Here is a 26,901-nt window from a genome sequence, read left to right on the forward strand (position 1 = left end):
GCAGAAATCTGCCAGCCCGTGTGGCAGCAAAAAGTAGAACTAGGTGTTAGGGCATTCTGCACTGCAGCAGAGGCAACTCTTTGTTAAACAGCTAACTTGTTAGCAAATGCATTGCTTTTTATTGAAGCATGCGTGGGCAGAGTCGGGCTGTTTACATTTATTCCCAGTACATAGTTGTATGGAGACACTATGAACGTCAAGGTGATTCTGTCCACTTACTTTGGCTTTATCTTTGGACTTGTTAATATTATTGATGGAGTATTGTTGGCCAGGTGGGATGCATGCTATTTTTCTGCTTTGTGATTGAGCTACTGAAGCCTTGTAAACAGAGGGCAAACACTTTTGGAACAAGAGTGAATACCCTTGTTTGCATGTGAATGAGTACTTGTATGAGCCTTTATTCCCAGCATTTATGCAAATACAAACTCATACATGTGAATAGATGTGGAAAAGGGAACAAAAAACAATCAAAATGAGGGCCTGGATTCAGGAAAACGCTTATTTTCCACTATTTGTCCTGATCTGTTCATCTCACTGTTGGGCAAGGGTTTCAAAAATCGTCCCTGGCAAGTGGGAGAGTGTTGCTGGTATGAGGCATTCTGACGTGACCAGCAAGCAGAAGGAAAGAGGAAAGGGGATAGCACAGCTGGATGGAGCAAATGCTACGTTAATTGGTTTGCAGTCAATGCTCCAAGTTTTCCTGCATCATGTACTATTGTAGGGCAAATAGGGGACCAAAGCCATTGATGATTTTAGAACAACATGAGGAAATAATGTTACTGACAGCAATATTATTATAGGCTATGTTATACTAGTAAATAAGACAAAGTCTATCTTCAGGCCCTGCAAGTGACACGGTACATTTCCTTATACAGGTAAGCTGACTTTCTGCATCCGTCTGGCCTTCCTGTCCATTGGTACAATCTCTGTCGCGTGCTACCCCTCGCAGCATGCTGGGGATACTGCTTGTTGGCTAGGATACAGACTGCCGAGTCATGCCAGACAGCAATGCGCTCTTTTGCACGTTTTTATTAATAATTGTTCTTCCAAAGTCAAGCAAAACCAACGGAATTCCAAGTTAGTAAAGGAAGAAGAAGCACTACAAATGAGACTACATCAGGTACTCGCACAGTGCTCTGTAGGAAGATCTGAAGCAAGTGAGGTAAGATGATGCCTCTTGATTTGGTGCAGCATCTTTGTCTCCCAGAGCACTCCTTCTTATGGTAGATTGATTTATGATAGTGACATTCCCCCACCCCCTAGGCTTTACGCACACTCATTCTGGAAACATTTCTTTTTTCTTGCCTGCATTTTAGGGCTCTGTTTTAGATATTTTATCTATTTTAAGTTGTCATATTAGCACATGTAGCAATTAATTACTGAGATATCGTCATGGGATTCCATCTAGTAAATGAGGATAATGCTCCCTCTGTTTAGATCCATACCCCTTTAAAACGTCAAAATCCCCGGTTTGCATTTGATACCTCCTGTGACTGAAGATCACATGTCCGTTACTTAGGTATGCTATGACCCTTTTTAATACTAAGAATTGCTGGTTAACTGTTGCACTACAGCAAAAGGTACGACAAATCACCTTCCCAGATGTCCTTCAGAATCCGTCTTGCATACTGCAGGCAGTTCCTGGTTGCTCCTGCAGAGTGTCTTAAGCTGTATTTTAAATTAATATTTGGCATATAAATGACAACAAAGAGAAGCAAAAATAAAACCTCAATAAGAGTGAGAGGAAAATCTGATCATGATACATTTTTTTTAAACAAGACCCTAGAAAAGTTAAATGATTATATTTTGCTTGACGAGGAAGATTTACGGTCTTTGAATAGAAAGAAGTCTAAACAAGACTTTGAAAATTAGGTCAGAATGGTATTTCTGATCTATTTTTCATTCTCAACAGGCAGAGCAGTGCTAGAAAAGTTTGTGAAGGTAAGAAAAGTAAGAAGAAAGCAACAAAGTTTTTTCAAATGAACATATTTTTGGCCATCTGGGATAAGGGATGGTATCACAGAAAAGGAGGATCTGAAGATTGAAAATCAAATAATACATGACAGCAAGCTGAAAGAGGAGTCAGGGAGCTGTTAAGAAGAATCAAGCAAAAGCAGGGAAGCTAGTTACTACATGCAGAGAAGGATGCTGAACAAAAAAAAAGATATTACTCAAAGTTTCTTTTAAATGAGAGTGACAAAAAGGAGCTTTCCACATCTAAGGTAGTGTGCAGAACTAGAGAGAAGTATAGGAAAGTACTTCAATGAATAAATATGATCCCAAAGTAAACTCTAGGACAGAAATATCTGCTCTGATAATTTTGTAAGAAAGATAATTCATCTGAGTGTTCAAAAATTGAAGGAGTTGATACTGTAAGGGAGGATACTAACTCAGCCCAGGTGCTGCTGAGGATGACCTAAGGACTCTAGGAAAAAAAACAGAGAGAAGATACGTTACATCCAACACAATGTAGGCAGGAGAAAAAGGTTCCTCTGGGTTTAATATCCTTTGTGGTTCTATCCCGAAGGAGGAAAACAGAAGACTGCTGTTCTGTTTCAGTGACTCTAGAAGAGGCACATGAGATTGCAGAGAATGGCAATTAAAGATTGGGGAAAATGAGTTTAAATATGATTAAGAAGAGTGCTGAGAACCAGAGGAACTTGGCTAGAGAATAGTACTACACTAACAGATAAGTGGCTTTTGGAAAAGAGCCAACTCATACCTCGCATAGAGTAAGCTCAATGGCTGCAGAAGATTATGTATAAACACCTCTAGTTATCTAACATAACCCAGAAAGTAAAATGCAAGGGAAGCTCTATGGAAATTCTGCAGAAAGTCCGTATCTTGTTTTGGCAAAACACATGCACCTTAGTGAATTCTGTCAAAAACCTACTGTAATGATATTAACATACAATATTGTTAAACTGAAATAAGTGTTTCCCTTATGCTGATTTATCTGTATTAGGAGTAAACATAGCATTGTCTGTATAGAGAGGTGAGCTCAGATTAATCTGCGGTATGAACTTAATCTGTATTCTTGAATAATTTGCTAGAAGAATAGCCTTATTTCAGATGACCTTGATTCTCTGTGAAATAATTCCATGGATGAAAAGCCTGTCATTGAATCAATATTTATTTTTTATACGAATTAGACTAAATATGAGAATTTGAGTTGTCAGGGTCCACAGTGAACTCATTTATTGCCCTTCTTTTATTTGGAGATAATGTGGAAGAATCTCCTCAGTACACAAATGATCTTATAAAAGCCCTCCATTTGATAGCTAGCGGAATGCATTTATGTCCTGTAAATAAAATTTTGTTAAGCAATTAACTGCGTTTTATGAGTGCTATTATCACCAACCAATTTTCTAAGAAACTTTTTTTTTTTTTTAAACATTCTCATTCCAGAACTCTCTCTCCTCTTGTTTTTGCTGTTTACAAAAGCAGAAACTCCTCAGAGGTCTAACAAGTCACTGTATTTAATCTGACGTAACTAGGAGAGCAGAATTTGGCCCTGCCTCTGTGGGGCCTAATCTCATGACATGTATATCATCTGAGTCCCTTCCAACTTGCGCTGTGCTGTAATAGACCAAAATTTGTCCCACCAGATATTTTGTGGGGGATTTGCAAAATTGAATCTGCATATCCAAACGTAGGCTAGACTTGCTGAATTGGGTTTATATATCAGAGCCATAGATGACCAACCCAGAAGGTTGGTGCATCTCCCTCTCCCCCTCTCCACTGGTATTTTAAAAGTCTATATGAGTAAAACGATGCCTTAAAGAGTGGGACACTGAATTATCTTAGACAAAAGAAGAGCGAAAAGAAAAAGCCTCACCAGAATTGCTTTGTAGCATGTTTGGGTTCTCATGAAACAGTGAACATGCTACATTTGTACATTTCTGACAGAATAGCACAGCCACTAAGTATCTGCTTAATGACCACTGAAGCTGGTTTTATGTAAAATGCCTGGAATATTTTGCAGAGTAAAGATTTTTGAGGCGTATCACTGTTTCAGTGACTATTTTTTAACTGGTTCATTTTTGGTTCCTGGGTTCTTTACCTGGTGTAACTTTTCCTCTGTTCTAGTGTACTTTTAGTATTTTCTAAAAAAAACTTAAAATGTCTTCTACCAGTATCTTCCCTTAACTTGACTTGTATATATTTATATACTCTTTATACATATCTGTTCCTTTCACAGATAGAAACATATTCCCTTGTTTTTCCAGTAAGAGTAGAGCTTTTTAGTAGAGCTTTTTAGTGGATAAATCTTCAGTTCATTAAGATAGGCAAGCCTCTTTGAGTGGGGCGGGGGGGGGGGTGGACTAGATGATCTCCAGAGGTCCCTTCTGACCTCAACCATTCTGTGATACTAGGTGTGGACTTTGCCAAGCTTAATCTCAAAAGCTTGATTTAATGTCTCCTAGCGTTCCAGATTTAGGCTAAGACACGATGGCTATAGTCCTAGTCTCCTACTCATGAACTGAGCCTGATTTTTCCCCCCTTCCTCCCTTTTACTTCCGCTGGGGTGTGCCCTACCAAAGTGGTGGCTCCACTGGATCTAAGGTGACTGTGCAGAACAGAAGACTTTTCAGGAAAGCATGAAGCCAGCAGAATCCAGCCCTGAGTGATTTGCTTTTTGGGCAGTCCCTGAGTGTGCCACCTGCCTCGATTGGCCTCTGCACCCTGGGATGATACAGCATTGCATGATTAAACTGAAAGGGGGGCAGGTCATTTTATGGGTGCTGCTGGGGTACCGCTGCCTGAAACCGCGGCGCATAACAACTTAGTGGTCTCAGTACTTAGGCCAGAGCACCACGCTGCATAATTGCTGTGTAAACTCAGGCTAGGAGAGGAGCAGCCCAGAAGCCAAGAGGCGATGGGGCTGCTAAGTGTTTCCTGCAAGCAGTTTAATCCAAGAAGTCTTAAGTGTTGCAGCCTAGAGAGAAGAGAGACTTGCCAGATGGTGCATTTGTCACCATCCCATCCTCCTTACCCGGCTGGCAGGCACTCTCTGCAGCTCCCTTCCTCCTGATGACAGGCTCCTTGGATTTGATCTAGCCTATTTCAGGGAGTAAGGTGTGTGTGCGTGTGTGAGCTGGGCCTCAGTGAGTTTTATGCAACAGTGTAGGGGTACGTGCGAACGGTGCCTTTGCCTCTTCAATAGCAGCTTCTTGCTGAATCAAAATTCTGGGACCGTGGTTCATTATGTATCATTTTTGTCGCCTAGGCATGATCATTTGCAAATATCAATATTACCCATCTATTCAGAGTGCGGTTTTGGAGGCTTGTTTTACGGAAAGCCCCTTTTCCCTCTGAGATTGTGATTTTAAGAGGAAAGTTATCTTTAATGTCTCACTGTTTAAGGGAATTTTGTGGATTTATTTTTATTTTATTTTTGGAGATGGGCAGGGGGAAAACATTTTTTCATCACCTGTTCAATCTTCATTCTTGCTGCTGTAACAAAGTGGATAAAAGCTGGTGTGAAGGCTGAGGCATGATACCTGGTTCACAGGACAACTGTTTTCTCATGCAGGGATTGTTTCCGCATGTGAATAAATCACCCTTAGCCCTGCTGAGGCTGACAGTGTAGGGACATGCTGCTGCTGCTATAGTAACAGCTTTAAAATCTGTGGTCGAGAGGCTGTGGCACCTTCTAGAAACTTGCCAGGTGTTAGATTTGGCTGAGCGGCCGCTTGTCCCCCTTCCCAGGGCAGCTCAACGCGGCTGTCCTCACTGAGCCGTCAGCAGACCCTCCAGGCTGAGTACGAAACGTCCCACCTTACGCTTGCTGCTGTCCTGTTTTATTTCACTTAGCGGTGTTGGGCAGATTTATAAGAAACAGAGAAGGGAGGACCTTTGAGCGTGCTCAATGGTGATCAGACCTTGCTCTGTGGTGGTTCAAGGAATTTACACATTTAAAACAAATGGTATAAATGACGCGAGTGGTCTCCAGTCATTCCAGACTTGTAGGAATAGCGGCCTGTTCGTGCAGCGGCTGCAGCAGGGGCTCCTGGCTCTGCTGTAATACAAACAAGAAATATTAACTGTAGACAAGCCAGATGGAAGTGCTTGAGGTGCTCATCCAGCCCATCCCTCACTAACCAGTTCATGAAGCTCTTAAGAGATGCAGATTCCACATATCAGAAGGTTTATAATCAGGTCCTAACAGGTCTGTCGTCTTTGCTATTTCCCTTCTGACTCTTAGTACACTTAGTAATTTCTCTGTGTTGATATTTCAGCTGATGATACTTTCCTCAGTCTCTTGTAGGGGCACTCGATCTGGCATATGATTAGAGCAGAACAAAACCTAGAGTTGTTGTATACAATTGCAACACTTCAATGGATTTCAGCGCTCAAAATCATAGAAGTCTTTTCTAAAGAGAAAAAGAAAGAAACAAAATAAAGTAATCTCCCATTTCCTTTTAATTTCCTCGAAATGTGCCCTTAAAAAGTGTAGCAGTGGTCTTAGTGTATAGAGTTGCTTTAAAAAAAAGAAGAAAAGGGCCTTGTCTCTAATCTGTAATGTACCCTCTGAGTTGGATGAGAATTTTGAGTATTATAAAGTATGTTCTGACTGTCAAAGCTTTTCTGGCAAATAATGTTGTTTGCTGTGAATCTTTTAAACTTTCAGTGATGGGAATGTTCAGTAAATTAATTCATTTCACAGGATTAGTCTTTCACTGCATATGTTTTTTGCTGTGTTACTTCCCTTGAATCTTATAATTGTATCTCCCTTCTTACCTGCAACACATTAATAATTTTTTTTCTCTTTCATCACACTCCAAGAGCTTTGATTTGTTTTTATCATCTGCTCCTAATCCCTTTGGCTGTCTTTACTTAAATCAGAAATGGATGCTTCAGTAGCAAGATAATACAGTAAGTAATAATAGTATATAATGATGCCTTCATTCCTCTTTTTCTCCACCTCCCTTCACAATATTCTAATGAATTTTAATGTGTGACATTCACATGAGAGCAAATGTAAGTAAAGACCATGTGTATACATAAAAGGGAAATAGCTTTCTCTGTGTTTTGCTGAGCTTTCTTATCGCTGAAATGATAAATGCTAGATTAATGCTGGGCTCTGCATACATGCTCAAGAAGCCAGATAGAAGAGCCTATAGATTTAAAGGCAGCAAGATGATGCTCATGGCCTCAACAGTCTGACCTCCCATGTTGCTGAGGTTATATTGATATTGTGGTCTTAGCCCAGAGAAGGTGGTAACTGGGAGCATGTGTTAGGTTTTTCAGAACCTTCTTTTCTTGATTCCCTTCCTGGAGAGGCCAGCTGTACTCACCACCAGGACGTTTCTAATGCCCCTTAGGAGCGAGCACTCTTAAAAGAAGAGAGGCAAACACCAGTTAAGGTCAGTTCTGTTTTGGTGCCAGAATAATTGGCAAATCTGTCATGGAAAGAGCAACAGTAGCCTTTACCACTGGCACCTGGGAGGGAATACAGAGCCTGCGGGGGGCCCTGTGATTCCAGCCTGCTCCTGGGAAAGGGACAGACCCTTGTCTCCTCCTTTGTTTTTGGCTATGTTGTCTTCAGCTTAAATTCTGATTTCAGTCCATTTTTCACGAATTATCTGATGATTCCTGTGAGTAGGGTTGCTTTTCTTTGAGGGAAGGGAATTAGTTTTTTTCTCCCACTCCTTATACTTCTCTGTGATGGAAAAGATTACTTCCATTTTCAGGCTATTGGGATGTTAGGGCAATTCAATAGGAACACTGAACGCTTTATTTATCACAGTAACGTGGGTCTGTACTATGTGGAGGCAGCATTGCTTACAGGAGCTGATCTTGTCTGTGGGTGCGGCAGAACTGTCCTGGTCTTGCTGCTGCTTTTTCCTGTGGCAAAGCCCTGACTGATGCTATAGAAAGAGGCATTAAGGTATGGGGGGAATAAGCTATTTTTCTGAAAGGGATGGCCCCTTCCAAGCACGTTATGAACCAGAAGCATTGCTACTCTGAGCAACAAGAGCTGCCTCTGTTCTTTTGTCTTCCCCTTTCTGTGAGAAGACACACCTCAGCCTCTTATTTTTGCTATCGCAAAGTTTTAGTTTTACCTGGGTGGCTGAGAAGTAGTGAACCAGCTCCGGCAGTTGTCACATTCTACATGTGTACCCTAGTTCCTGGCTGAGAATGAGCTACCACACTTTTGAGAGGTGGGAAATAAAGGCAAATCCTTCTGCTGGCCCTGCAGACTTCATATTGATATAAAAGGGTGTTGGGCGCAGAAAAACGCTACTGCCAGGTGAGGTGCGTGCTCAGAAAAGCACTAACCCTTTGAGAGGTAAAAGTCATGCTATTGCCCAAGGTGTGCTTCTCACTTTTGGCAAGAGCCTTCACCTGTAGCAGGAAGGAAGGAGTAAAGAGAGACTTCCTTCTGCAGACAATCCCAGCAGTATTATTTATAAATGGCCCCATTTACTATTACTGCTATTCTTATTACTCTGACACCTAGAAACATAGATTGTAGGATTTGGATTGGGTACTTTGCATCCTGAATCTGCACACAGCTGAGAATGTACATGATTTAGCTACCTGATGACTTTATCAGTTATCTGAAGTTATGGGCATGTGGAACATTTTCAGTTCTGGGGCTTCAGGAGAGGGTAATTTGTCAATAGTAAGATGTTGCAGTTATGACTTAACAGTGCTCTGACAGTGTTTCTCAGAAACTTGCGGCAGGCATGGAATTTACGTTTTCTGTTGTCTTTCAGGTTTGCTGCAGTATTCTGTTCCTGGATGCGTTGTGCTCTTTTGCTTGGTCAGGTGCCTATGTTTAAACCTTTAGACAAATTTCGTTTGTTTTACCTGGATGGCATGTTTGGTTGTTACTGCTAAGTGGTTAGTGTGAACTGTAGTCTGGCTTTCTGGATGGATTTTGACAGTATTTCATTAAGGGAGTGAATTCTCACCTAAGGTATATATTGCTTGTATTGCATTGTCAAAGAGTAAATCAAGAGATTGTACGTGATCTCTGCGTTCATATTTTGATTCTCTTTTGAAAATGGACTCTCACCCACTGCCCGCTTACTGATCTAAAAAGCTCGTCTCTACAAAGAAAACCCATCCTTTAAGAAGTTATGTTGGGGGAGAGAAAGCGAAACAAAGGTCACCAGGCTTTTAAGATAGGTGAAGTAAAAAAGAGGTGTCTGCTGTGCTACTGTGCAGACAAAATAATTGTGTGAATTTTTCAACATTAAATAATGAATGACACAATCTCAGTCTGTCATATGGCAATTAAGGCTTGTGTATACTCGATGCATTAGCTTAAACCAGTTTCTAGATAACATGTGGTTCTAGACTACAGAGAAAATTCACTGGAGTGAGATATCAGCTTTCCTTATTTTCGTACAGTCGAAGCAGGTCTAAACCTGAGCAGCCAGCGGGGATAATTACTCTCTTTTTATGAAGCTCAAACACATTACGACAATAACAAAATTAAAGCACGTTGTGGTCATTGCTTTTACGTTGTGGTCATTGCATCTGACTGGGGTTTGGGACTTCAATTTTCAAGGCTGTAAACCTGTAAGTTTCAGAAACACGAAGTTAATTTAAAAACCAAACATGTAGGCTCTGAAAAAATACTAGGTGTGAACATTTCAAAAGGTGAATAAACACATCTGATCGATCATCCCATACTGCTGAGGGTTTATGACTTCCTGCATTCAGAAATCTGTATTCAGTCAGTAAAAGATAGAGCCTGTGCATGCTATCTGAGTGACAATTTTAAGTGCAGGGATCAAGACTAACTGTAGTGTGCTTACATTTCTTGTCAATGCATCAGAAAGTGGTCAGGAGAACATGATGGATATGGGCTATTGAACATGCTGGGTTGCAGATAGGAAAGGGAATAGACAAGTGGATGTATTGAGCACTGACTGCAGTCAGTGGTCTACAGTGCTATAGCGCTGTGCTTTGAAAGCAGTGCTACATTGTTTGTAAATGAGGCCTTTTGTTCACTGAGATTTACAGACATGTTTGGGCAAATAAAACATCTAATTTGAGTGATCTAATTGCTGACTCAAATGCTGTTTGCACATTACACTGTTTAATTACTTCAGTGCTAGTAGTTGTTTAGCAATGTTTCAATCTGTTATATCTGCCAGAATTAAGGAAGAAAAATGAATTTCTTTGGGTATCGTTCACTGTGCAACAATTGTAGGAAACCATAAATGGAGAAGCAATGTTTGTCCATTTTAATATTTTTTTATGACAGGTCCACAATAGCATTAAATAAGGAAAAAATCAGAGGAGCTTCTTTCTAAAGTTTTATGGTTCTTGGTGGCAGTGATGTATAGTCTGAGAGAGCAGTTCATGAAATAAATGCCAGCAAAATACAGACTAGCAGAGTCTCTTCATTGCTCCAACACAGCTTTCAACATGAAAGGGAATTATATGTGAGCATAAAGGGAAGAATATATGCAATTAGCCACATTGTGCACGCCATTCTACTTCATTCAAATAGTAAGCAAGAGCAGAGCTTGGGTTAGGTTTATATATAGCTCCATGTAACTCATAACTCTCAGCAATCCTACTGCTGTCATGTACATTTTGTACTAGGAATGAAAAAATAACAGTGTGCTATCTTTTCAGAACTTCGTGCTCCCTGGTATATGTATGTGTGTTTGTAATTTGTTGACCCGCGTGTAGTGTCTGTCTAAAAAAAGAACTTGAACAGGAATACGGTCTCTGTAAGCTGTGCTTCTCAACCTTTTTAAATCAGAGGATCACTTGATCTTGTGGGCAAAAGCACAGAAAGTTGCCACAGTATTTTTCCTTTGCTGAGTTCCTAGCTGGTTATGCAACTTGGCTGTTCATTTATTACTTTGATCATTTCCAGTATCAATTGTTTGCACTTGTGGGAAGATGCATTTTCTGCAAAGATTTCATGAGGTATCACACAATGTCTCCGAGGTTATTAGAGGTAACAAATTGAGGAACACCAGCTATTTATTTATTTTAAGGGAATGTTTCCTTGAAGAACAGTATCTCACATAGGCCACACAGCTACCAAATGGAGCAGGCTTGACATGCCTTTCTGAGGACTTCTCCCATTTAATAAGGTCACCATTCTGGTAGTCATGGTAAGTGGCAAAAAGAAGCACTTCTTTCTTTACACAGAGCTGGACCTTGAAGTCTCTCTAGCATTTCTGTGATCTGCCACGTTCTTCTCTGTACAGCTGTCTTCTGCAGCTTGGGATCTTTGGATATGATATTACAAATGCTGCAGAGACAATGATGTGATATTATTGTCAATTGTCTGGCTGGGTTGATGAGGGGAGAGCAGTGGATGTTGTCTACCTGGACTTCAGCAAGGCTTTCGACACTGTCTCCCATCACATTCTCATAGGCAAGCTCAGGAAGTGTGGGCTAGATGAGTGGACAGTGAGGTGGATTGAGAACTGGCTGGACGGCAGAGCTCTGAGGGTTGTGGTCAGTGGCGAAGAGTCTACTTGGAGGCCTGTAGCTAGTGGTGTCCCCCAGGGGTCAGTCCTGGGTCCAGTCTTGTTCAATGTAGTCATCGATGACCTGGAGGAAGGGACAGAGTGCACCCTCAGCAAGTTTACTGATGATACTAAACTGGGGGGAGTGGCTGACACCCCAGAAGGCTGTGCTGCCATTCAGAGGGACCTGGACAGGCTGGAGAGGTGGGCGGAGAGCAACCGCCTGAAGTTCAGCCAAGGCAAGTGCAGGGTCCTGCACCTCGGGAGGAAGAACCCCATGCAGCAGTACAGGGTGGGGGTTGACCTGCTGGAAAGCAGCTCTGCCGAGAAGGACCTGGGAGTGCTGGTGGACAGCAAGTTAACCATGAGCCAGCAATGTGTCCTTGTGGCCAAGAAGGCCAATGGTCTGCTGGGGTGCATGAGGCAGAGTGTTGGCAGCAGGTGGAGGGAGGTAATCCTGCCCCTCTCCTCAGCCCTGGGGAGGCCACCCCTGGAGTACTGTGTCCAGTTCTGGACTCCCCAGTGCAAGAGAGACATGGCACTACTGGAGAGAGTCCAGCGGAGGGCTACGAAGATGATGAGGGGCCTGGAGCATCTCTCCTCTGAAGAAAGGCTGAGAAAGCTGGGCCTCTTTAGCCTGGAGAAGAGAAGACTGAGAGGGGATGTGATCAATGTGTACAAGTATCTGAAGGGAGGGTGTCGAGAGGATGGGGCCAGTCTCTTCTCTGTGGTGCCCAGCAATAAGACAAGAGGCACAAACTGAAACGCAGGCAGTTCTATCTGAACATGAGGAAAAACTTTTTGACTGTGAGGGTGCCTGAGTACTGGCAAAGGTTGCCCGGAGAGGTTGTGGGGTCTCCTTCTATAGAAATACTCAAAAGCCATCTGGATATGATCCTGTGCAATGTGCTGTAGAGGACCCTGCTTTTGAGCAGGGGGGTTGGACTAGATGATCTCCAGAGGTCCCTTCCAACCTCAACCATTTTGTGATTCTGTGATATATATTTTTAAGAGTGCCATGTGGCGTGTGGTTTGTTTTCAAAGAGCTGCATGTGTAAGGGAAGCATCCGACCTTTCTCTAATTTCTCCAGTCTTGAATCCTTTTCTCCCCTCTTTCCAAAACTTCAACTGTTTGCAGCTGAAATCATAGACTTTACTACAACTCACAATCTGTGTATTTCTGAGGGATCTTCCCTGTCTTGCAAGACAGGAACTAGCAGAAACGTATGCACTGATGTACATTCCCTCAAGCTTCTCTAAAATTTTTATACTGATGGCAAAGATCCTGCTTGACATTTCAGCACAATGGAGCTGAATCCAAGAGCTGCAGGCGACTGCCACACATGCTGCTGACATTCAGCTACCTTCACTGGCTAAGGGAGGGGAAAACTATCATTGCACTTGGTCTCTGCTCCTAACTTTCCAAGTACTGAGCCCCTGTCTTCTTTGAGATCTGCTGTTAAACTGAAACCACTTCTTGTTCCAATCACTTTGGCTGTGCCTCAGGTTGCAAACACAGAAGCACTCCTCAGCTTTTAGGTGCCGTGCTGCTCAGTACCTTTATCTCAAGTCCACGTCAGGCTGCAGGACACCTGCTCATCATGCTCTAGGTGTGATGCACTCCTGCTTTCTGTGCAAGGAAATTTTGGAGCATGACCTAGATGAAGTATGGGATTTTTGACCCCCAGCTGGAAGATGGGGGACAAGGACTTCAGAGCACGCTGATGCATGCTTCTGCATTTTGGATTAGGTAGCTTTTAATAGATCTTTCTCATTTCAACAGTCTAACAGCTGCTTGTAAAAAAGCTGGACTTGCAAATGTTGATGCTAATTCACAGGTGGACCTTCTGTGAACATGGTAAACTTCACTCACATGCTAGGTTAAATCCAAAGTACCTGCGTTCCTTGGATATGGTGTTCAGCTGAGTTCTACCTTGAGTGTTGCTGTGTCTTGCTCAGATTCTTGCTGCACACATCTAAATCCTTTCTACCTCTCTCCTACATAAATCATCTCTTGACCTGTGTGTGGGGGGATACTTTTAAGTTGGCTGGCCCAACTCAGTGGGAACAGACTAACGTTTGAGTTGGCACCATTACCAGCTTCTGTAGTGGCCGCTCTGTGATATGTATGCCAGCTAAATTCATACAGGTGTTATTAGCGTACCCATGCCTCTTTCCCTAACTTGCCCCTCATCTCAGGATAGATAAGCTCTCCAATGACACACTAGAGTGGTTCAGCTAAGAAATCTGGAAAGGATCATGGACTCCACCCTTAGAAGTTTGGCAGTGCTGTGTGAGTACCTGCAAGATGGTGTATGTATGCATGTGTCTATCTGTGGTCTAACTCATCTTGTTGAACCTGACCAAAGCGGAGTAGGCCAAGGGTAGGTAACACAAAATTGATAATTCTGCAGAGAAGACATAACAGCAGTGAAAACTCTTTGAGGTGACTAGCATTGATGTCATCTGCCATGCTCAGAAACTGTAGGGGCACTTACTCATCTAGATATTGCATGCATGAAAGCTGATGAAGAATTATGCTGTAATCACTTAGACTATTAAGTAAGTGTGATTAACTTAGACTATTTATTACTTAAAGTAGCTGTGACAAAAGTCATAGCCTTTTGCTCTAAAACCTCTGCTTGCTGAGATATAGAAGTGGATCAACAAATACAGGTAGCTGAGGCCATCAGAAACTACTGTATAAACTCTCAGGAAGGTTTAAATCTCTATGTAGTAAGTATACACAGGCCAATTCGCCATGCAATGGAAAGTGAGTTTAAAATTTTTGAGCAAAAACAATTCCTGCAAGAATTATTTAAAATATTTTTTTCTGTCTAATGAAACAGAATCAGTATAATGCATACTCTTTTCTTCTGAGGAGGTTTTCTTTTTTTTGTTGTTTTTTTAACAGTTGTGGATGATCTTGGATCTAAAGGTAAGATGTGCCAATTATGTTGTCTCCTTATCTCACCTCCAAAATAATTTTGAAAGATGCAGAAGTTTTAAATTATCAGTGGAGCTGAGCAAATTCAAATCCTAAATGATAGCAGGACTTTTTGGACCTGGAAAGACTGAAGATGAAAGTATGGCTAGCAGTAGTAGTAGTATCTTGGTGCTGATGATAGGGGAGACTTGGAGCCTATTTGCAATATTGAGCCTGGTGCAAATGTAAACTTTCTTCAGGTGTTGATTTTGGTTTTTATTATTTCTCCTGTACATAATAAAATAGAGTTCAACCTATATGTATCACACTCATCTGTTCTTGCTGCCATAGGGAAATATTTGTCACTTTTTCCCCTCTTCCCTTCCTTTTTCTAAGCAAGTGAAGTAATTCTTAGTCATTTGTATTCAGATCTACTGTATTTATTTTTATTAGGATGCATTATTAGGACTGTCCCAATTGGTTAAGCGTACTACAGAAATGCAATCTTGTTCTTTAAACAAGAATTAGTTTAAAAGACTCCTGCTGTTTATGATATGCTTTGCTTTTCTATTGAGCGTAATTTGTATAGGTCTCTTCCAACTTTGTCACTTGGGGTTTTTCTAATGTGCCAAGATATTTTCCAGTGTTTCTCTGACTAGGTTAATTTGGAGGTCTCATATCTATTATTCACTGTTCAGGATTGCTTTAGTATTGTGCACAGAAAGCGGATATTAGAAGGTCTCTTTCTCTGAATATGTCTTTTAAGAGGTACCAGTAATGAGTAATACAATTTAGATGAAATAGAACCTGTTGTATCTTTATGATCCATTGCAATGAATCTTTTCTCAAAACATTTTTGAGGCTGTGAAAGTTGGAGGCTTTTCCTTTTTATATTATTTTGTGCGCCTTCAATTTTTTAGGCCCAAAGAAGCCCTGTTCTGCACAAAAGCTAGATTTGGAGAGCTGAGGTAGTTTCCAAAATTCTTTAAATGTTTAGCCAAGTTCATCAAGAGAATGAAAAGAGTACTAGAAAAAAAACATGAACATTCTGTTGATATCTCAGACAAATCCAGTTTGAGAAGGTGTTCACAACTGTTGTGGTCAGAGATGTCAGAAGTGTTGGTCTGAAGAGCAGACTTTACTGAAAATTTTGAAAACAATGAAATGAAATTTGTAATTTTTTATTCAAATACAGTCACAGTGGAAACCGCTAATGTCTCTTTCATTTCCTATAAATAACTTGTCTTTCTGATTAAACTCTAAATTATTAATACTAAGTAAACAGAGGAGTGGGAGGGGGAACACAGTGACTGATAAAGGACAATTCACAGATGGAATATGTTTATCCAGCTCATTCATGAAACTGTTTCAACCCACTGATATATTCTGTGAGAATTTTGATCAGTTTGGTGGCAGTATGTGGCTATATTTTTAAGTAGACGGAGGGTTTGTGATGTGTGGGTTCGTGGCTTAGGATTGTTAGATCATAATTTTTTTCAGTTTCATAGGCTTTCTAGAATTTATTTTTCTGAATTTAATTTAACCAGTATTTTTCTACTTTTAGCATGAACACAGCAAGGCACACAGATTGGAATGAATAGATTTGACTTTTCAAGGTACTGACTCTGAAATTTTGTAACTGATATATTCAATTATAGTAACTGCCATTAAAATAAGTCATTTTTCATAAATGTCTTATTAAATGGGTAAGGCCAATACTGCTCAAGAACTGACACTGATTCAATGCAGAAGTTACGCATATATCTAGTTCTTCTCTGGTTCAGAATCACCTCATCTAAGGTTTAATGGATTGAATCTTGTACTGTTGAAATCAATTACTGTTTTCTTCTTAGCTTCATTAGAAGTAGGTCCCAGGTTTTTCTCGGTTAAATTATTTAATACGGATAGCGGTCACACAAAATGTAGGTTTTGCTGTGGAAAAAGTTGTTACTAATAATGAAGTATTTAGCGGAATATGCCAAATAAATGTATCCAAAACTGAAATGTGCAAAAAAGATTTTGCTTTTGACAGCTTGAAGTTGCACTCACTGCCTGTATTTTGAAATCTGGGAGGAGGAAAAATAGCAGCTCTCACCTATTAGAGCTCGTCAGTGTTGCTCCTTAATCTGCTAGGGCTTTGCTGGTGTGAGCAATTTACTGGAAGGTAGAGACTACATTGGAAATATATTGTTGATGAGACAAATGATGTGTTAGCAGACAATTAGCAGTCACCAGATTTGTCTAATTTTGGAGTTTTCTTGCCGAAAGCATTGTATCTGACAACATATAAAACACTGCTTGAAACAAAAGATCACAACCCAAAGGAACTGAAAAAACGTTGGATATTTATTTTGTGTTTGTTTTTCAGATTTTGACTCATTGCTCCTTGCTACTATTCATGCGTACATGCGCAAGTTGGGTCTTTTGACATTGCATTTAATAAATCTAAAGCAAACTTATAGTTAAACTGTTGAGAAATGTTCCTATTTTCAGTACTGAAGATCCTTAAGGAGGGTCTAGGAATACTGAGGAACTGAAAAGAGAAAATTTTGAAAATAGTAGCTTAAAACAAAATGGTTTAATGCTTAAAAATGCCCAGAACTATTGAAATTCTTGTACTGAATCATTGTTGGTATTTAGAATGGAATGATGTGGGATCTCTGAAGTGGATTAGACCAGGACTTCTTCACTCTTTAAAAAAAAGATTTCAGAGGAAGGAGAGAACCAGTTATATGATAAACTGGAAGGGACTACTTTTTAGACCTCTGAATATAATGAATTTTTGATCTTGCAACTAAAAACAGGAAAAAAAAAAGTACCAGTGGAGGTCAATCAGAAGTTGAAAAATGTGGTGTATGGGGAGGGGTTACAGCATCTTGTAAAAGGGGCAAATAAAAGTTGGTTGATACAGACAATTTTGTGTTTTTTTCTTTCCTATTATCAACCTCTTATCATTTTCTCAATAAATAGTATGTATTTTGAAGCAAACTTTTTTTTTTTAAACCCAGAATGAGACGCTTTATTTTGTTTCGTAGTAAAAATGCAAACATGAGGTAAAAATGCTTGCAAAGGTAGGCTAAAAATACTTGCAAATATGGATTTATTACTCAGTTTGTTATTTGAAAAAAGATGCATATATGTTATGTGTTCCTCCCTTTGACTGATGAACAACCACACTGATTTCTGGTTTGGTTCTTTCCAGTCTTTTATAGACTGTGCTTTGTACAGCTGTGTTCAGTGATTAAAAATATGTGACAGGGAAATGTGCACTGGTGTCCCGCGCATAACGGTTGAAGCTGGCCTTTGCAAACTGAATGTGTGTCCGATTCTGTCACTGTATCACTGGTCCTCACAAAGCCTCAAGATGAGCCTTAAGAGCAGCTCCAGGCTTTCTTACCTCTTGTAAACGGGGTGTTGTTGCACCCGGCTTCTTCCTTCTCCAGATAAGTTCTCTAAAAGAATGTATTATGATCATGCCCTTAGTCAATTTACTGAACTAAAAATGAATTCAAACACTTCTGGAACAGAAAATATCCAGAATATCTTGATCATGTTAACAGTGCCTGTAGATAAATGTGGAGGAAAACGGGAAAGAGTGCAAGGCAGACAAGAGGTGTCCAGAGCTCCCGCAGACATCATTTGAAAGTATTTGGAGGTAACGAAGGAAATACAAGACAAAAGATCCTTTTTTGAGGTTTATTCCCTCTCAGAATAATAGTGAAGTAATTTTTAGAATAATGTTTAAACTATTCAATGCTGTAAAATGTTTTCTGTAATTACTTCATGTTTTAAATTTATTTATTTCAGAAGGTAGAAGCACTTACAATTTCTGTATACCATGGCCAAATTTGCCGTTGCTTTTAATTTTACGCACTGTAATGAATACATACAAAGGTATTATGTTATTTTCCCAGACTTTGATGAAACCACAAGTTTCTTCTCTATCAGTATAATAACATTTGGAACATTTGTTCATTAGATATTCCTTGACTCTAAGGATAAGTCTTCTTTTTAGCTGATAAATTAACAATTCAGCTGCTGTCCATTTTTGACATTTTAATTTTTTACCCGTTTTAGTGATATGTCCGGAGGCAAAATCATTACTCAGGTCTCTAGTGTACAGCATTGCAATTTTTTGCATATTTCTCACAGTTAAAAATAAAAAAGCATACACTTACTTAAATTATAAACATACCTACAGTATAAGCTATGTGATAATGAAGCTGTACACTTCATTTTTTTTCTTTCTTAGCCTCCTTTTAATAAATGAGGACTACTGCTTTCTTTTTCCCCAGATTTTCCTCTTTTCGTGAGGAAAAGCTAAGCAGAAATTCTGCTTTATTCTTATCTTCAAAGTTACTGGAAATCTTCCTTCTCTGAGAGTGGGAGGCAATCATCTTAGAGATTACCTGAAATTTCCAGAAAATTGAGGCAGGTAGGTAGGAGCAGGAAGTGGTGAGAAACAAAATGCTTGCTAGAGAATATCTAATGTCTTGCAACATGATCTAATTCCAACTTATTTTTTGCGTGTTTCTGAATCCTGCTGCCTGATGTGAGAAGTGGCCATCATCTCTCCAATGAACAGGCGGACAAACATGGGGCTGGAGCATTGGCAACACAGATGTTCAGGTGGTGGTTTGCTGCTCATTCAGCCTCTGGAGGGGCCTGACTGTCAGTAAACTGTATGTGTGGTTACTTTTAGTGTTGCTCATGTTTTGGCTACTGTGTTTTTGCTGCTGCCTCATAATTACCGTTGCTCCTTTAACTGTCACCTTGACTTTCAGTTAGTAAAGCGAGAGCACAGTACGATTTTGTCTGTGAGAGCCAAGGTCTCCTGTGCTTCCTGGTGGCTGGAATTGGTTTCAACATGGTTGGTTTGTATCTGCAGCTGGGTATCTGTGCTGCAGATCTTGGGAAGGCATTCAGCCTTGCAATCTTTAGCCATCCTGAGGTTAGCTGGCTCAGGTGCTTCTATACTAAGTGCAGTGAGACAAGCACTTCCATCCCATGCTACGATAAGAGAAATGAATTGCTGTTCAACATGCCAGCCTGATGTACAGCCAGCCTTGGTACATAAGACTTGGTGCTTAACTTCTGAATGAACGAAGTTCTGTAGGATGATTCCTGCCTTTATATGTTCTTCTGAAGAAGATCGTGTCTGCAGAAGTACATAGCAAAGCTGGCTTGGCAGAGAGCTCTGCTTTTCTTTTATTCTCCGTGGAACTGTTTGTATTTGAGGGGAGTAAGAACTGCACCAAAAAGTACAAGTAAATATTGGCATATGTTTGCCATCAGCTGACTTAAATGTGTGCCCCCTCATCTTTCATGGCTTGGTACATAAACAGAAGAAGCAGAGTAATAGGTCTGAAAGTTAACTATTAGCTAAGTATACATGCTTGCTGAAGAGCGATAGTTGGTGTTTCACTGGTTTGGCGGCCTTATTGTGGTGCTGGTGAAGCAGGTGTTTTGAGCTAATCATCAGTATCTGATACAGCCTTTAAATAAACTCATCTATCACTAATATTAATGTTTGGGCAGCAGTTGCCCTGCTGTGCTTAGATTGTGACAGCGAGTACGTCAGGAGGTGGCTAGTGCCACCTTGCACAGACAGGGCTAGGACAAAGTTTCACCAGTGTCGTTAATATCCTGCCACAAGTGAACAGATGTCTTTTGACCACGTAGGGGGTGGTTGCAGCAAATGTGCTGTTATTAGCTTGTATAAAGTCAGGCCGTGCAAAATCACTGCAGGCTCCAAAGCAGAAACAGCGATTGAGGAAGATTCCAGGTGGTCTTTTGGTGATGTAGCATGAGAGAGATGAGCATATCACCAGATATAAAGGGTTTAGTAGATCAAATGCTTTGCTTCTGTTGAACAAAACCCCAAAAAGGGCTTTAATTAACAAACTACTTAATGAAAAAGCACAGAGAACAGAAACATGAGCATTGAACCTCTGCCTCCTCAGGAGAGGCTTTGAATCTATATGTGTTCTTTCTTTATCTCCGCAGAGCAGACGTGGTTCTTTCATAGAAAAGCTCTGGAGATGAGCACTGACTGCATTAAAATGTCATCTCACAAGCAGGATGTTTTAAAATGCGATTTTAGCAGAGTATTGCCCAGACAGGCCATGAATAGTAAGCAGAAATATAATGTGAAAGGCGACCATCTGACTTAAATGAAATGGATTTCATTAGCCTACCTTTAAACACAGTAGCTACAAATAGACTCAAGTTACACATAGAATTAATAAGTTTGTTTTCCTAGTGGGTCTTTATGCTTTCTCTGCTACAGGATCACATTTAATGCCAAGTTTTTACGGTCCACTCTAGGTTTAGAGGAACATGCATGAAATAAAAACTGATTAGCATTTTTGAGGGGTAGTATGCCTCATTGGCATTAAAAACAAAGTATAAAATCAAATCATCATGAAATGTGGTAAAGTGACATCAAGGTACAGAAACGTAGATCTTCAGTCAAACCTGAATTCGTTTGAACAGTTTGCATCTCAGTGATCCTGCTTTTGGCACCACTGATATGTTTTTGATGTTCTTTTTCTTTGCTTTTTGCCTTCTTAGTATTTATTATGATTTAATTATGTGTGAATTTCTTTGGAATTGATCAATAGTCTTTATTCCTCTGCCTAAGTGTACTTTAAAATACAGTCACTGTAATCATCAGTTTTATTGGTAATGTGGTAAAGATTGTAAATGCTAAGCATATTAACAAATATAAATACGCTTTACAAATGTTGGTGTTTAGTGGAAAATAGAAGTTAGATCCTTTCACTTACAATAAATGAAATGTATTTTGAAGCTGGGGATAATAAAGCCTATGTGTCTGTTTCCATTTTTCTTGAATCCAGAACTCAGCCCTCAGGATCCTATTCCTAGTCTATTATTACTGTGTCAGTTTACTTCTTTTCTTTGGACAATCTCTTGACCTCCTTTTCAAGACGTCACCTTCTCGGTCCTTATTTTCAAAGGCCTTTCCCTTCTCTGCCTCTTCTTGCATATTTACCCTTGTCTGTACTGTGGCTCCTCCACACTTCAGATTTGCAGGGATGCCAATTTTGAACTTGCTTTTCTAGAAAAAATATTTCTGTGCTTTCTCTGAGAATATGCTTTCCATGTGGACCTTTCTTGCTTAATTATCTGTACCAAATCAGATTTTATAATGAAGTGACCATAGCTGATGTAACTATTATGAATCAGCTGCGTTGTAATGGTTTTCAGTATTAGTCTGTGACAAATATGAGGTGTTTTGATTTGTCTTGAAGTCATCACATTACAGGCTAAGCTAAGTTGCATTAATTGCCAGGTGTCAAGTTACCATGGCTCAGCTGACAGCTACAAATTTGCTATGCTGCGGTAACTTTGTTATGTAGTTGTTTTAAGATTGCTATCCTCTCTTTATTTGAATCCTTGAAGATCCAATTCTTCTTGCTGCCTGAAGAAAACATCCACCTATGATGGCTGTATTGAAATGACAGTAGTACGAAGTGGCTAATTCTCTTTCCTTTATATTAAGTGGAAGAGCAACAGTGCCAGATGATAATACTATCAAGCTGTAAATGGATCTAGGAAAATTAGCTGTAAATTCCTATACTGAGATTCTTCATCTTCTCATCTTATTTTTTAAAAAAAATATTGCGTCCGGTTTTATCTGTTGCTGCACTTTTAATGTGTATGGAGCAAGGTCTATGCCTCAGTATGCATTCTAACAGGAAAAAAAATGTCTGTGGACATCTCTCTGATAGAGAGCCTTTGGGATGAGCATTGGTAAAATGCCTAACTGTTATTACAGGATGCAAGACAGACAGTTCCTTGATTTGGTTCACAGCACAAGGCTTCAGAGAAACCTAAGTTCCCAGGTTTGTCAGTCTTCATGTAAAAGCCAATTAAAACCTATTTTCTAAGGATGTTTGGATGACCACTTCTCATGCCTTCAAAAAAGAATTAAAGTTAAATCCAGTTTGCTTCATTCCTCATCTCTATGAGAAGGTGATTGTACATCTGTGTCTGGCTAGGTCTTTGTGAAGATGAATTAAGTTGAATCTGCAATCTAGATTAAAAGATAGGAGCCACATAGATGCATACACTTTATATCACAATACGTGGAAATGAACATGTAGACCTATGGCTGGTAATGTCTGTGTATAGCAACCAGTACTATATGTGTATCTGCAGTAGCTGCAAAAGTAGAAATTTTACCTATGATGCATTGATTTTGAAACTGTAAAATCTGGAGGCGTTTGTTTCTTTCTCTGCTGTTCCATAGAGCCTGTGCCCTCAATTCATTTAACGCATTTGTCCTATCCTATACATATTGCTAGGTATGGGGAAAAAAAGAGAACCAGCGAAAGACAGAGAGTCATTACTTCGGATTGCATTACTGGGTGCACTGTGCTGTACAAATGTGAAAGGTACCTAGCTATCATCAGCAAAAGATCCCTTGTGCCAAAGCTGTTAAATGGAAATCTGCAATTACTCTTCAAACTTACTTGTCAGTAGCTTTCCTGTGTATACTTTGTCTGTTTGCTTCCTTGGTGGATTTTCTCTTTAGAGCTTCTGGATTTTTCAAACTGGAATATCTGATTTGTTATCTTTTTTTCACATATGCATTCACTAGAAAAGTGTACAGAAGTATACCAAATCTGGGCCTGTTAGGTCAGATCACAGTCAGCAAAGGTAGTGTTTCCGAAATTCAAATCCAAGTATGAGTTCAGATTCCAAAACATACCAAGAATAAAACTTTAACGAGTTGAAAACACATGCAAATATTTTCTTATTAATTTGAATGGCAGCCCCTATCTCTGTCTGAAAGTCTTAAACCAACGATGCAGCTAGGGAATTATTTTTAGTTAAAGAAAAAGTATCAGCTACAGTTACAGAGGCTACTGAGAATTCTTAAATCTAGAGGAAGAAGCTCAGTAGAGGTATCATCAAGGAACAAAATGAGAGGAAAAGACAATACTCATCAATTAGTCCATGCCTTCTGTTGACTGCTTAAAGGTCAGGATCCTCCTGACCTCCATTTGGTCATACCCTTGCGAGTGAGATCCTCGGGTGGTATGAAACTGATGCTAATAGAGTTTTGATTTATTGATTTCACCAGTGGTATGACAGCTGAAAATCTGGCCCACGTTACCTTTCTGTGAGGGTACACATGGATGACTCCATTGACCTCAGGGGACTTTAGAAAAGATCAAAAATGTACCTGCTGAAGTAGGATGGAAGGTGGAGGTCCTAATTTTTATTTTGTGCTGGTACAAACAACAAAACTCCATTGAATTAGGTAAATAAACCCTTCCCTGAAACTGTAAGTGCGTGAGAACCTGAAAGAGGTGTTTAGTAACGATCCAGATAACGGATAATTGGAAGGAATAGGGAGGCTGTTAAAGGGAGAATTCTAATTGCAGGATCCGAAGAAAATAATAACCTTTTATGAGAAATGCTCACAGAAACCACAGTGAGCTAACAGTTGCTTGTATGTCTGCTTGGTTACTGAGATCTGTTATTGCAAGTGTAAATGCTGTCTATGAATACGGTGCTCTTTGCCTGATTGAAACACCAGAGGGGACAAATTTGCTTTTAAGGAATTGGCAATGTTACCATGTGTTCAACCCTAGATGTTCAGAAACTTCTGGAATTGACTTAAAAATAGGACTTGACAAATAATCTTGGTTTCCTTACGTTTGCTTTTTGCGCTATTAGATGTGGGTCATGTATTGCTTTCTCAGTCGTGTAGTCCCAGGACTTTAGTCCTTGCAGCTTGAAAAATACCTGTTGTTGTCTGTCTCACAATGAAACTGTAAGAGCTAGCAATAACCTGAAAGCGACCCTGAGCCTTAAAAAGATGGACTCAAATCTTATAGTTCTTTTTTGAGCAAAACTGTCATTCAAATCAATGAAACTTCAACAGAGCAGATGATTTAAAAAAAAAAATTATTTGAGAGCTGTAAACTGAAATTGACCCTTAAAAAACACAGATAGAAGGGGAAATTTTGGTCAGTTTTCAGCTGCAGCCTCTCTCCCATCTAATCCAGTAACTGCTAATTCATTAAGATAACCTCTGAGAGGATTAGTCTGTATGAGGCTGTACAATGGCCAGAAGTGGCACTTGCTTTCGTGTTGTTGCCAGCTGACAAAGACAGGGTGATTGCAGCCGGGGCCGGTTTCCACGGCAGCCTTGGTGCTGGGGCTGCCATCCTGGCATGAAACAGATTGGGCTTGTCTTTTGTGTTCACAGAGGCTGCGTGCTGCCAGTGTCACTCCAGGATGAAAAGACTAATATTTGGACCTCCACGGAACGTGGTAGAATAAATGAGTGGGAGGGAGGCATGAAGTCTCTCCCCGCACCTGCTCCCTGCTCTCACACCCTGGCTCTGCTGAGGATTGATATCTCCCCTCGTCCTGCTGTTCCCTCCCACCTCTGCTTAAAAAAAAAAAAAAAAATTATTTAATCCTTCCAACACCTGTCCCAGCTTTTGGGAACTTGTGATAAAGGGAAATGAAAAGACCCCTTTCCAATTGTATCAAAACCCAGTGAACAACACAACAGGCTGTGGGTAATTAAACAAGAAATGTTGCATGAGCACTGGGCAGGTGTTGGAGAAGACTGTATGTATGGACACACCATGTCCCTTGAGAACTGTGTGGAAAATGCAAGGCTGTGTCTTTGCAATGATAAAATGATCTGTTTGCGAGTCCTTGGCCAGATCGTGAGCTTCTTGGACATTTAGATTGATTTCTGCCAACATAATTCATATTTGATCTCACTTCCTCAGACCTTATCCTTTTTTACCTGTGTGTTTCTTTTTTCTGCCTGCCTAGCATGATGCCCATCTCCCCAGTAACCGACTCTCTCCTACGCTCTTTCAGATGAATTCAGGGCTGCTGCGTTGCTGAACAATACTTCCACTGCCTTAATGTGTGGGAAACACATTAGGTCAGCCGCTTCACCAGCTGCACAAAGTCACAGAGAGGCTCTGGGCAGAGCCCAAGGCTAGCACCCAGCTTGTCACTAACCACATTCCTCTTTCCCCGTTCCCGTTTGTGTTGTACAGCGCAGCGGAGGGCCTGCCGATTTGGGGCTTCTTGGGTAATGCCTATTCCAGTGCAGCAGCGTTCCTCGGCTGTAATGAAGGTTAGTCACTTTAAGATAACTGTTGCTTCATCTGCTTTGGGCTTTTTCCCTGCCCCACTGAGAGGCCCAGTTCAGAAACACCGGTAGGTCGTTAGGGTAGGCGGGAATAAAGTTTTAAAACGAAGACAAGGAAGGATGAAGGGTATAGCGACAGTGGTTTCTTTGCCAGGTGCGGTTAGAAGGCAGGCACAAGTGTGAGGAGGACTGGGATTTGGAAAGGTATTTAAGGAAATGGCCATGGTTATCAAAGTCAAGAGTCAGAAATAAAAGGAGAATTTTAGTAGAGGTGACTCCGAGAAGCCTTGTACAGGCGATGCAGCTAGCAGACTGTGGAGATGACGAACAAATGGATGTTGAGAAGGGAAAAAATGGATAGTGAGCTGACAAGCTGTGGAAACAGACATGGCAAATGCAGGCTTTGGAGACCCAGCCAGACTGATGGTTAAAAGCTGTACAAGTTCAAATGTAAAGGCTAGGTCAGGGGTCCTTTCGTAAACATTAACAATCCTTCTAAAAAATCTGTGCTCTGTAGGACAGAATGGACTTTCAGTTTTGTCTGGAATGAAGAAGCAGATGAGTAACTCTGTGTTTCTGCTATTGTTCTTTGTTCTGGAGCTAATAGTAGCAAAGCCCAAGGAGAAAAGATTTTAATCAAGTGACCAATTTGTTAATTTTAATGCAAGTTTAAGTCCTGTGGGGGTTGTCCTGGCTATACGCAGTTGTGAAAGTTCAGTGCACTAAGAGGAACCTTACACTGAGAGGTGGATGCTTGGTAAACATGTAACTTCTTCTGTCTTCTACAGCACCGTGTAAATTATGTATAACGGCACAACATTATTCCTGGCAAAATATTCCTGTCAGGACATTCCTCCTTGTAAATCATCGCAGAAGGTGAGAAACAGATGCTTGTGCTGGTAAGACAGACTGTGCAGGTTCCACTACAGAAAAAGTTGCTCTGAAACATCTCAACGTGTTTGGGAAGTTTCAGGTTGCATTGTACCTTTTCCGATAAAGGCATAATATTTCAGATGTAGTGGACCCTTATATAAAATCATTAGCTTTCTCAATGCTTCCTGATAGTACTCGGGCGCGAGGGTCGATGTGCTGCATCTGTGCATTCACAGTGGCTCTGGCAGGGGTTCTTGGCCCTGTCCAGATGCCTTTCTTTCACTGTGGCCCTTCTTCTCCGGAGAAGGAGGAGCATGTGTAGGAACAAGCCCTCCTTCCCTTCAGTCCCTCTTTTCCCTAGTCAGCACTGTAAAATCCATACATAAAATGTTGCATGCTGATTTCAAACCTGCCTGTGTGCAGCACTCCACAGGCACCCTTGCTGCAAGATGTTTTAGCTCCAGCTGATAACTCTGCTCCATTGATTT

General features: G+C 40.5%; 1 long non-coding RNA gene across 1 annotated transcript in view; it reads left to right on the plus strand.

The window, feature by feature from the left end:
- Window positions 1-26,901, plus strand: part of LOC104153058 (uncharacterized) — a 184,512-nt gene that overhangs the window by 5,998 nt on the left and 151,613 nt on the right. The window contains exons 2-3 of the long non-coding RNA XR_011139028.1: window positions 25,446-25,525; window positions 26,329-26,416. This is a non-coding gene — a long non-coding RNA (uncharacterized lncRNA). The remainder of the gene's footprint in view (window positions 1-25,445; window positions 25,526-26,328; window positions 26,417-26,901) is intronic.

This window comes from Struthio camelus, chromosome 2, assembly GCF_040807025.1.
Source record: "Struthio camelus isolate bStrCam1 chromosome 2, bStrCam1.hap1, whole genome shotgun sequence".
In the NCBI taxonomy this organism is placed as follows: domain Eukaryota; kingdom Metazoa; phylum Chordata; class Aves; order Struthioniformes; family Struthionidae; genus Struthio; species Struthio camelus.